The following is a 10,969-nucleotide window of genomic DNA, read 5'->3' on the forward strand; positions in this document are numbered from 1 at the left end:
TTGATTCAGGTTGAGTTTGGATCTGGGTCTGAAAAAGGCAAACCCATACAGGTTAAGGGGTTTGGGTCTCAATGGGTTCGGGTATTGATATTATAGGTATTCTAGACTTAATTACCTACCTGTCAATGAAACAATATGTAAATTAATGAAATCAAATGTTTATTGAGGAGATTATATGCTAACAAAATAGAAAAACCCCATCCTCAAACTCATCTCGTGTGCATCTCCCTAATGATAAACACGTTTTCAAATTTTCTTATATGAAAATTTAATTACATGGGAACTAGGATTGCTTGAAATCCAAACATGCGCGATCGATATGGTCATATCACCAAACCCATGGTGCTAGCTTCGGACGGACCACGCATAAGGGTGTGGTGGGACCCACAGTCGTGATGGTTGCAGTTACAAAAAGAAAAGTAAACTATGCCCAACCCTCGTCATCAAGTTTTCCCCCCTCTACCCTGTATGACAGCAAGAGTGACGCGGACGATGACTGAGTCGTCGTGGTCGTTCTAGTACTGCTTCTAGTACTGCTTCTGGTTTCGAACCCGAGTTCCATAGTTGGATCCGAGAAGAAGACTGGCTTCGGCATCGTGGGCGGTAGCTTCGGCAGCTCGGACAGGAAGCTCAGCACCTGGAACGCCTCCCTCATCGTGGGCCTACTCTCGTAGTTTGGGTGTGTGCACCACAGACCCACAACCATCAGGCGCTCCGCCTCCCTCCGGTCGAACTCGGACCCCAGCCTCTCATCCACAGCTTCTACGAGCGCCTCCGCCCCATAGAGCGTCCACACCCACTCTACCAGCCGGGCCTCCTGCACCCCAATGGGCCGGGTGGGCCTCCGCCCGCATCCAATCTCCAGCAGGACTACTCCGAAGCTGTACACATCGCTCTCGCTGCTGGCCTTGCCAGTGATCACGCACTCCGGTGCCAGGTAACCCATCGTCCCAGCCACGACCGTCGTCTGCGGGTTGTGGCCGTGGTCCACCAGCCGCGCCAGCCCGAAATCGCCGAGTCGTGCGTTGAAATCCGAGTCGATCATCACGTTGCTGGACTTGATGTCGCGGTGGACCACGCACTGCTCCCACTCCTCGTGCAGGTACTGCACCGCCGAGGCGAGGCCGAGGGCGACCTTCATACGGTGTGCCCAGGGCATGACCGGGCTGGCCTTGAGCCCGAAGAGATGCGAATCTAGGCTCCCTCCTTCCATGTACTCGTAGACGAGCAGGAACTCGTCCCGCTCGTGGCACCACCCGATCAGTCTCACGAGGTTACGGTGACGCAGCCGGCTGATCACTGTCACCTCAGAAACGTACTCCTTCTTTCCCTGGCTCGACCTGTCTTTCGAGAAGCGCTTCACTGCGACTGCCTCGCCGGTATCGCCCAGAAAACCCCGGTAGACCCCGCCGAACCCACCTTGCCCCAGCTTCCCCTCTTCGCTGAAGTCGTTGGTTGCCTCTGCAAGCTCCCTGTACCTAAACCTCCTCGGCCCCGTCGCAAAATTCATCGTCACGTTGACAGCGTCGTCTACTACTACACCCTCATCCTCATCCTCATCCTCCTTTTTCTTATTTTTCCTTCGACGAATAACAACCAGGGCCGTCGCTAAAGCTCCGAGAAGTGTGGCAGCCAAACAAGTCACAAGCACGACGAGCCTCTTGCGGTTAGCACCAGCAGAGATATGATCCTGAATAGGAGCAGGGGTGGGAGCAGGGGTGGGAGCAGGGGCAGGGTCAGGGACAGGGAGGGTCGACGTGAAATTCCACGTCGAGATCGTGTGGAGCTCGGTGAACAGTCCAGTCGCTCCTGAGAAGCCTACGACAACTTGCTCCGGGAGGACCGTGGTGAGGTTGATGGGTAGGAAGAGGTTCGATTCCTTGGAGCCGTTCCAGTATGTCAAGCGCGCGAAGAGCATCCCGGTTGTGGAGTTGTACCAGACCCATGCATCACCATTCAATTTTCCGGCGTTGTCCCATTCCCAATTGGTGTAAACGGTGGAGTTCAAGGAATTGACGTCGATCCCCATGTGGTTTCCATTGGGATCATACCAGTTCCCGAAGGAATCCAACTCGACGGCTACGATTTGGTTGGTGGGGGATCCGTTTGTGGTCTTGTTGAAGAGGCCGAGATATTCGCCCCAGGAGTTTGCGGGCAGGGTCGAGCCCACGGGGGCCAGAAAGAAGGCGAGACCGTCGCCGTAATTGTCCTTGTTGCTACTATAGTTGAGCCTATTGATGATGAAGGTAAAGTGGGTTGTGAAGTGGGCAACGAATCCAGAGGCCTTGTCATAGAGCCTGATGGGATTTTTGTGGATGGCCCGGCCACGACTCCATAGGCGGTCGCTGTTCGCCTGGTTGGTGGTGAGCTCGATGACGCCTCGAACTTCGCTGGCGTCGCCTTCGTAGGTTATATCGGGGGTGTTAGGAGGGAAGGAAGGGTAGGTAAAAGTGAAGGTGCTGGCACTTGAGGAAGGGATCAATGTCAGGAGAAGGAAAATGAGGAGGTGAGACATTGTAAAGAGATTCTTTCAAAAAGCGAGAAAGAGAGAGATCTTTCAAAGAGATAGAGAGAGGATCTATGTTTATGTAAAAGAGATAGAGAGGGATCTTCCGATTTGAAGGACTAAGTCTTGTCCTTGGCGTAGTCAACACGCGATATAAAAAATCTTTACCTAGTCTTGTTTGGAGAAAACTCTCTCTCTGAAAACTCCTTGCAGCCATTAGAGCACCTCTCCGTCAATCAATGACTAAGTCAAAGCATGTAATGGTAGTCTTATGTCACGCTTGACGCCCTGCCCTGGACTCAGGGAAGTCTTTCCGAACGTGGGCCCCATTTTTTTAGATCAGAAAGCCTTTGGAAGCGTTAAATAAAACGTCTTCTCCATCGTCGGATGGAGCAGTAAGGACTGGCTTGGACATTGTTGTCCAAGCTGAATCCGATAATTACCAAATGTCATATATAAAAATGAGGCATTAGGGTTTAGAAAGACCAAAATGACGACAATTAAGACAAGTATATATTATTCAAATTAACGGCAATCCGTCAAAAGCATTGTACCAGGCCAAAGCAGGTTATATGTCCCCCCCCCAACAGGGCAGTTAGCTACATCTCATGTTCGGGGGTCCCAAAGAGCACCACGTATGTAAGCATGTGCGTCTCGTATCCCCATGTTTGTCAACATTAATTAGCATTGGAGTTTGATGCGATTGCAAAGACTTAAGTACCCTCTTCTCCATTGGTGCCAAAAAAAATGACGATTCTTGAAAAGGAGTGGTTGTAAAGACTTAAGTGCCCCGAAGATGATTATTTAAGACCCAGTCTCTGCACTGCAGAATTATCTGAGAAAGAAATCTCCCGTGGAGGAGACCATGAACATCAACCCTCTCTCTCTCTCTCTCTCTCTCTCTCTCTCTCTCTCTCTCTCTCTCTCTCTCTCTCTCTCTCTCTCTCTCTTCTCTTTCTGCTTCTATGCACATCCAACAGAAGATCTTACATTGCTCCATCAAGCACCGGCTAACCTGCACATTGACTGTTGTGGAGCCTGATTCAGAGTTTTTACCCTTACAGGAGGAGGGTTTGGGGGCTCCTCTCAGCGTGGGTAGCATCATTCAACTAAATGAGTTGTAGATCCTGATTCGGAGTTTTTACCCTTACAGGAAGAGGGTTTGGGGGCTCCTCCCAGCGTTGGTAGCATCATTCAACTTGATTCGTTGTGGAGCCTGATTCAGAGTTTTTGCCCTTACAGGAGAGGGGTCTGGGGGCTCCTCCCAACGTGGGTAGCATCATTCAACTTGAAGAGTTGTGGAGTCTGATTCAGAGTTTTTACCCTTACAGAAAGGGGGGTCTGAGGGCTCCTCCCAGCGTGGGTAGCATCATTCAACTTGATGAGTTGTGGAGTCTGATTCAGAGTTTTTGCCCTTATAGGAGGAGGGTTTGGGGGTTCCTCCCAGCGTGGATAGCATCGTTCAACTTGATTCATTGTGGAACTTGATTTAGAGTTTTTGCCCTTATAGGAAGAGGGTTTGGGGGTTCCTCCCAGCGTGGGTAGCATTGTTCAACTTGATTCATTGTAGAGCCTGATTTAGAGTTTTTGCCCTTACAGGAGGGGGGTCCGGGGGCTCCCCCCGGCACGGGTCCCGAGTGTCGTGGTCAAAAAATGCACAGGGTATCGTGGTGAGAAAGGCACATTTTTGCTCCAAGCAAGGTTGGAAGAAATCAATGAAAAATCCAATAAGGAGCATGCCAGAATCAGGATGTGGATGCCAAGCGAGAATGGTGTTGTGTAACTCAAATAACACAAAATAATAGGGGTATGGTTTTTAGTTAAAATGAGGAATGAAATGACAATAGAAATCGCTAAAAATTTATAAAAATAAACTAGACTCAATAACGAAGACACCACTTTTTACGGATTTGGAATATGACCTCCGGTTAGGGAGATATGACCTCCGGTTAGGGAGATATGACCCTGACAATTTTGTCCTAATTCGGGTAGCGATTTACAGAGATTTGCTTACTGAATAACACTACAAATCGCTATAGTGATTTGTGGAAGACACTACAAATCGCTATAGCGATTTGCGGAAGACACTACAAATCGCTATAGCGATTTACAGAAGACACTACAAATCGCTATAGCGATTTGCGATTTGTAGTGTCTTTCGCAAATCGCTATAGCGATTTGTAGTGTCTTCCGCAAATCACTATAGCGTTTTGTTGGAAACCCAAAAATACTACAAACTGTTGTAGGAAAGCCCGATAATACTACAAATCGTTGTTGGAAGGCCCAAAAAAAATTTGGTCAGCGGGATCTGCGTCGGGGGGGAGCCCCCAGACCCCCCTTCTGTAAGGGCAAAAACTCTAAATCAGGCACAGAAGTAGAGAGAGAAAGGAGAGAGAGTGAGAGGCTTGATGTTCATGGCCTTCTCCAGGGGGAACTCTTTACCTCCATTGATTTCTTCTCTAGAGAGAGAGAGAGAGAGGGTTTTACAGTGTTTTACAGAGAAGGAAGAAGAAGAAGATGGCGATGGAGCAATGTAGGATCGTCTGTTAGATGTGCACAGAAGTAGAGAGAGAAGGGAGAGAGAGTGAGAGGGTTGATGTTCATGGCCTTCTCGAGGGAGAACTCTTTACCTCGCTTGATTTCTTCTTTAGAGAGAGAGAGAGAGAGGGTTTTACAGTGTTTTACGGAGAAGGAAGAACAAGAAGATGGTGATGGAGTAATGTAGGACGTCTGTTGGATGTGCACAGAAGTAGAGAGAGAAGGAAGAGAGTGAGAGGGTTGATGTTCATGGCCTTCTCCAGGGAGAACTCTTTGCCTCCCTTGATTTCTTCTCTAAAGAGAGAGGGGGTTTTACAGTGTTTTACGGAGAAAGAAGAAGAAGACTTTGAAGAGTCAACATCATCCTTGACTTTCTGGATGGAGGACATGTTTGTCTTTTTTTTGAACGGAGAAAAAAGAAGAAGACTTTGAAGAGTCAACATCATCCTCGACTTTCTGGATGGAGGACATGTTTGTCTTTTTTTTGAACTATTTGTTTTTTCTTTTTTGAATGAAGGACATTTTTGTCATTTTCTCAAACCATCACTTTATGAGAAGAATAGCAAGAAAGGGTACTTAAGTCTTTGCAACAACACCAGAGTCCGATGCAAAGTTATGTCAACATACACGGGAAAATGAGCCCCATGTGCTTGTATACGTGGTGCTCATTCAAAGCCCCGAACACAGACGTGGGTTCAGTGAATCATCGGGGGCGAACATACACCACCCTCTCGTACCAAGCACATGGCGCTGGTTCAGGTTGGGGCCCACGGTCGTTCATGAGAAGCACAGCCACGGGGGATGATGTTGATGGAGAAGAAAACTAAAATCCAGTACTGTCCCCATGAAGAGGGTGGTGTATGTTCGCCCCCGATGATTCATTGAATCCCACGTCTGTGTTCGGGGCTTTGAATGAGCACCACGTATACAAGCATATGGGGCTCGTATTCCCGTGTATATTGACATAACTTTGCATCGGACTCTGGTGTTGTTGCAAAGACTTAAGTACCCTTTCTTGCTATTCTTTTCATAAAGTGATGGTTTGAGAAAATGACAAAAATGCCTTTCATTCAAAAAAGAAAAAACAAACAGTTCAAAAAAAGGACAAACATGTCCTCCATCCAGAAAGTCGAGGATGATGTTGACTCTTCAAAGTCTTCTTCTTCTTTCTCCATTCAAGAAAAGGACAAACATGTCCTCCATCCAGAAAGTCGAGGATGATGTTGACTCTTCAAAGTCTTCTTCTTCTTTCTCTGTTCAAAAAAAGGACAAACAAGTCCTCCATCCAGAAAGTCGAGGATGATGTTGACTCTTCAAAGTCTTCTTCTTCTTTCTCCGTAAAACACTGTAAAACCCTCTCTCTCTCTCTAGAGAAGAAATCAAGGGAGGAAAAGAGTTCTCCCTGGAGAAGGCCATGAACATCAACCCTCTCACTCTCTCTCCCTTCTCTCTCTACTTCTGTGCACATCTAACAGACGATCCTACATTGCTCCATCGCCATCTTCTTCTTCTTCCTTCTCCGTAAAACACTGTAAACCCCTCTCTCTCTCTCTCTAGAGAAGAAATCAAGGGAGGCAAAGAGTTCTCCCTGGAGAAGGCCATGAACAACAACCCTCTCACTCTCTCTCCCTTCTCTCTCTACTTCTGTGCACATCCAACAGACGATCCTATATTGCTCCATCGCCATCTTCTTCTTCTTCCTTCTCCGTAAAACACTGTAAAACCCTCTCTCACTCTAGAGAAGAAATCAAGGGAGGTAAAGAGTTCCCCCTGGAGAAGGCCATGAACATCAACCCTCTCACTCTCTCTCCCTTCTCTCTCTCCCTTCTCTCTCTACTTATGTGCCTGATTTGGAGTTTTTTCCCTTACAGGAGGGGGGTCCAAGGGCTCCCCCCCGGCGAGGATCCCGCTGATTTGTAGTATTATCAGGCTTTCCTACAGCAATTTGTAGTATTTTCGGGTCTTCAACAAAACGCTATAGTGATTTGCGAAAGACACTACAAATCGCTATAGCGATTTGCGGAAGACACTACAAATCGCTATAGCGATTTGCGGAAGATACTACAGATCGCAAATCGCTATAGCGATTTGTAGTGTCTTCCGCAAATCGCTATAGCGATTTGTAGATTCTTCCGCAAATCGCTATAGCGATTTGTAGTGTCTTCCGCAAATCACTATAACGATTTGTAGTGTTATTCAGTAAGCAAATCGCTGTAAATTGCTACCCGAATTAGGACAAGCTTGTCAGGGCCATATCTCCCTAACCGGAGGTCATATTCCAAATTCGTAAAAAGTGGTGTCTTTGTTATTGAGTCTAGTTTATTTCTGTAAATTTTCAGCGATTTCTATTGTCATTTCATTCCTCATTTTAACTAAAAACCAGACCCCTATTATTTTGTGTTATTTGAGATGCACAACACCATTCTCGCTTGACATCCACATCCTGATTCTGGCATGCTCCTTGTTGGATTTTCCATTGATTTCTTTCAACCTTGCTTGAAACAAAAATGTGCCTTTCTCACCACGATACCTTGTGCATTTTTTGACCACGACACCCGGGACCCGTGCCGGGGGGAGCCCCCGGACCCCCCTCCTGTAAGGGCAAAAACTCTAAATCAGGCTCCACAATGAATCAAGTTGAACAATGCTACCCACGCTGGGAGGAACCCCCAAACCCTCTTCCTATAAGGGCAAAAACTCTAAATCAAGTTCCACAATGAATCAAGTTGAACGATGCTATCCACACTGGGAGGAGCCCCCAAACCCTCCTCCTATAAGGGCAAAAACTCCGAATCAGACTCCACAACTCATCAAGTTGAATGATGCTACCCACGCTGGGAGGAGCTCTCAGACCCCCCTTTCTGTAAGGGTAAAAACTCTGAATCAGACTCCACAAATCTTCAAGTAGAATGATGCTACCCACGTTGGGAGGAGCCCCCAGACCCCTCTCCTGTAAGGGCAAAAACTCTGAATCAGGCTCCATAACGAATCAATTTGAATGATGCTACCCACACTGGGAGGAGCCCCCAAACCCTCCTCCTGTAAGGGTAAAAACTCTGAATCAGGATCTACAACTCATTTAGTTGAATGATGCTACCCACGCTGAGAGGAGCCCCCAAACCCTCCTCCTGTAAGGGTAAAAACTCTGAATCAGGCTCCACAACAGTCAATGTTCAGGTTAGCCGGTGCTTGATGGAGCAATGTAAGATCTTCTGTTGGATGTGCATAGAAGCAGAAAGAGAAGAGAGAGAGAGAGGGTTGATGTTCATGGCCTCCTCCAGGAGAGATTTCTTTCTCAGATAATCCTGCAGTGTAGAGACTGGGTCTTAAATAATCATCTTTGGGGCACTTAAGTCTTTACAACCACTCTTTTTCAAGAATCGTCATTTTTTTTGGCACCAATGGAGGAGAGGGTACTTAAGTCTTTGCAATCGCATCAAACTCCAATGCTAATTAATGCTAACAAACATGGGGATACAAGACGCATATGCTTACATACGTGGTGCTCTTTGGGACCCCCGAACATGAGATGTAGCTAATTGCCCTGTTCGGGGGGGGGGGGGGGGGGGGGGGAACATATAACCTGCTTTGGCCCCCATGGGGCTTCACCTCCTTCCTGTATGACCGCAAGAGAGACCTTGACAACGATGTCGTCGTCGTCGTCATCGTTCCACCACTGCTGCTGGTTACAAACTCGGAGTCGAGTCCAAATTCATTCGTAGGTGGGGGCCAAAAAACCGGGAGCGGCATCTTCGGCGGGAGTGTCGGTAGCTTGGCCTGGAAACTCAATGCTCGGATCGCCTCCCTCATAGTCGGCCTCCTGTTGTGGTCCGGATGCGCGCACCACAGTCCCACCACCATCATGCACTCCGCCTCCCTCCCATCAAACTGGGACTCCAGTCGCTCGTCCTGGTACGTGTTGATATCGATTCCCATTCGGTTCCCCGGTGTTCTAGTACATGTCAAACTCAACAGCCACAATTTGGTTGGTGGCATTGCCATCGGTGGACTGGTTGACGAGGTCGAGCCATTGGCCGGCAGAATTTGCAGGAAGAGTCGAGCCTACGCGGCCGAGGAAGAAGGCGAGGTCGTCGCCGGTGTTGCTGGTGTTGCCGACGTCGATTATGAAGGTGAAGTGGGTGGTGAAGTCCGCAACCAATCTAGTTGTCGTGTCATAGAGCCTGTTGGCTTTGGTGTAAGTGGCCTTACCGGCACTATTCCCAATCCTGCCGTCCACGTTCTCAACTCGGAGTTTTACCTTGCAGCAGGAAAAGGCTCAGAGTTTTACCTTGCAGCAGGAAAAGGGGCCCAGTAAAATTAGAACCAGGATCAGGTACCATCATATGGCACACTCAAACTTTGAGTGTGCCTCTGCAACTAAGATAAAACTCCATCACATAGCACACCTGGAAGGTAAAACCGGAATGACGATTCCTCCTTCACTTGACTTGGGATAATACATTGGCTAGGCAAGTTAAAACCCTGCCTCTTAAAGGCTTCATCGTAGAGCAGCCTGTCATGCAAGATGAGCCAGACATTGATGGATCCACGGACTGAGAAGGTCCGGTCCCAATTGTTTGTCTTGAGTGATGACAATCCATAGTCATAAGCAAGGACTTGTTCCATTTACCTATCTCATGAATACCCAAAACCCCCTCATCCTTGCTCCATGTGATGACTTCTCATGAGAGTAGGTGCAATTTAGCCTTTTTTATTTTTGCCGGACCAAATAAAGGCTTGGAACGTACTATCAACCATCTTCTTTGTCTTGCTTGAGATTTGAAAATTTTGTAAGAAATGCAGAAGGACGGACCCTAGAATGTGCTTGACTAGGGTGATTCTTCCCGCATTAGCAAGGTTAATTTCTCCTCCACTTTCTTTCAAAACCGATCTCATGTGACTCCAATGTGGAATGGGAGGCCAAGATATTTGAGGGGGCAAACTTCTTACTTGGCAACCAAGCACGGTGAATGAGAAGGATTTCATATGGCCATCAACATTCAATCCCACAAAACTTGATTTTTTGCCATTGATGGATAGGCCGGATAGTTTCGAAATAAATTTCAGCAGCACCCACAAGTTGGCGATGTTATCCTCATTATAGCTTGGCCAAAAATGAGGATGTCGTCGTCCCAAAGTATGTGAAAATGTTTTAGAATCCTAGTAAGTGCACACCATGAAACAAATTGTCAAAAATGGCCGAATGAAGCATGCAATGATTATGAGAAAGAGAAAGGGAGAGAGGGGATCCCCTTACCAAAGTCCTCTATGAAGGATAAAGAGCGTACTTGGCATACCGTTGATGAAATTCTAAATAGCTATTTGATCCAGTTGCACCATTGTGCATTTTCTCCAAGCAAGCGAGCAAGAAATCCCACATCACCGTGTCAAATGCCTTAGTGAAGCCTAGTTTGAGCAAAAACGCCTTAGAACGTGAGCAGTGGATTGAGTGGACAACTTGATGAAAGCATATTGGTATTTGGAGATGACCTTTGGCAACAATGGTTGAAAGCGCATGACCAGTGCTTTGGAATGACTTTATAAAGTGTTCGACAAAGATCATAAGTCTGAAATTCTCAAGAGAATTTCTTGAACTGTCTTTAGTCACAATCACCATAATTGACCTACCAAAAGCCTTGGGTACTGTGGCATTTGTATGAAATTCTTGAAGTAGAGGCGCTAAGTCATGTTTACATGAATCCCAAATAACTCTAAATACCTTAATCGAAAAACCATCCACTCCCGATGATATGCCCGTTGGCATGGCCCACACCACCCTTCTTACTTCCTCTAGGCCAAACGGTTTTGATATAGCTATAGATTGATCATGCTCCAAAGCACGTAGTTGTAATACATTGGAGTCACTCCTCAAACTTAAGTGTTGCAAATTCTACGAGACCAACCCCTTGTAGGTTGGTACCATCA

General features: G+C 47.2%; 1 pseudogene; it reads right to left on the reverse strand.

Moving 5' to 3' along the window:
* Positions 1–362: 362 nt before the first annotated feature.
* LOC149835010 (L-type lectin-domain containing receptor kinase IX.1 pseudogene) lies at positions 363–2,515 on the reverse strand (annotated as a pseudogene).
* Positions 2,516–10,969: the final 8,454 nt, after the last annotated feature.

Source organism: Nuphar pumila, chromosome 6 (assembly GCF_984573655.1).
Source record: "Nuphar pumila chromosome 6, dmNupPumi1.hap1.1, whole genome shotgun sequence".
Classification (NCBI taxonomy): domain Eukaryota; kingdom Viridiplantae; phylum Streptophyta; class Magnoliopsida; order Nymphaeales; family Nymphaeaceae; genus Nuphar; species Nuphar pumila.